Raw genomic sequence first — 1,640 nt, 5'->3', positions numbered from 1 at the left:
CTTTTATTTATTTAAATTTTGTGTGTTTTAAAAAACAAAAATTCTAATCCATGGCTCCAAAGTGCTCCTGGAAATGGGTCCATGCCCTGGAGTCTGAGCAATGTACCAGGCATCACACCAGTGAGGAAAACTTCCTCTCCCTCTACCAGCATCCATCAGTTGCCAATAGATTTTCAAGTAGGCCTGCCTGGAACTTCCTTTGCACCTTGCCCCTCTATGCTGGGCTCCTGTCTGGCTTGGATTTTCATAAGTCCTGTGTATGCTGTCATAAATGCTGTTGGTTCATAGTGCAACTATCCTGGGGTGTCCAAATAACAGTTTCCTTGCGTTAATCTGCCACCTCTGCCTCTTATAATCTATCTGCACCCTGTTACACAATGATCCCTGAGCCTTCAGAGGAGAAGGTGCGAAATAGGTGTCCCATTTAGGCCTGAACACTCTATAGTCTCCCATTTTCTGCACATTGACTGTTTGCAGGTCTCTGTTTTAATCACCGTCTGCTATGAGAACAGCCTGGGTAAGGGCTAAGTTATGTATTACTATATGACTGTAACAGTAAGTCATTGTGAATCAGTTTAATATTAAATCTATTTAGCATAATTGTAGTAATAGGTTCTCCTCTGATGCCTGTGATTTGGCTAGGCACAATTTCTTGCCCTGATAACAGTGACAGGTATGAACCCTCTTAAATCCAATTGGGCCTTAAATCCAACTAGAAGGTGGTGGGTTACTCCCACGATAGTGCTGTCACTATTGCACCATTGGTCATATTTTCACCATGGCAGTTGCCACTGCCGCTCTCAGGGTTCACAGCTGGGCAAGGTTGATAATTGCCTTTCTTTGGCTTTTAGTAACTTGTATTGCACCTTCTAGTACAGTGAAGCTAACCAGCAGAGACGGAGCTTCATAGTCAGTACCAGCTTGATTTCTCCTTGTTTGTTCTGCAGCTTAGACAATCTTCAGACTACATGTCTGTACTCAGGTTGCATGTATTTCAAAAATTGGGACTATTTGAACCTATATTCATCAGAGATTTTGGCCTATAGTTCTCATTTTTAGTTTGTCTTTATCCAGATTTGGTAACCAAGTAATACTGGTGTCTCAAAAGGAGTTTGAAAGTGTTCTTTCTGCTCTGAATCCAGGTGGTTCTTGGCTTCTTTTATCAGGATGGATTTTATTACAGTTTCAATCTCCTTATGAGTTATAGATCTGTTTAAGTTGTCAATACCTTCTTGGTTGAACATTGGTGGTTCAGATGCATCTAGAAATTCACCCATTTCTTTTTTTTTTTCAACTTAATGGTGTAAACGTTTTTAAAGTAGTCCCTTATAATCTGAATTTTCCTGGTGTTTTCTTTTTGTCTCTGATTTTACTAATTTCCATCCCTTCTTGCTTTCTTTAGATTAAATTCAGCTAAAACCTTCTCAATTCTGTTTGTCTTTTCAAAAACTGAGCTCTTAGATTCTTTGAATATTTCTATTTTGCTTTGTTTTGTATCCTGCCACTTTGTATGAAGTTTCAATCATTTCTAAATATTTGCTGGTAAAATTTTGGGATCTTCGTACTTTCTATTTTTAACTTCTGTCATAGTGCTTATTATTCTCCATCTACTGGACTTGAGTTTAGTTTGTTCTTATTTC

Source organism: Nannospalax galili, unplaced genomic scaffold (assembly GCF_000622305.1).
Source record: "Nannospalax galili isolate Female #2095 unplaced genomic scaffold, S.galili_v1.0 scaffold7395, whole genome shotgun sequence".
Classification (NCBI taxonomy): Eukaryota; Metazoa; Chordata; class Mammalia; order Rodentia; family Spalacidae; genus Nannospalax; species Nannospalax galili.
The sequence above is the reverse complement of the archived record's forward strand: the minus strand, read 5'-3'. Positions refer to the sequence as shown.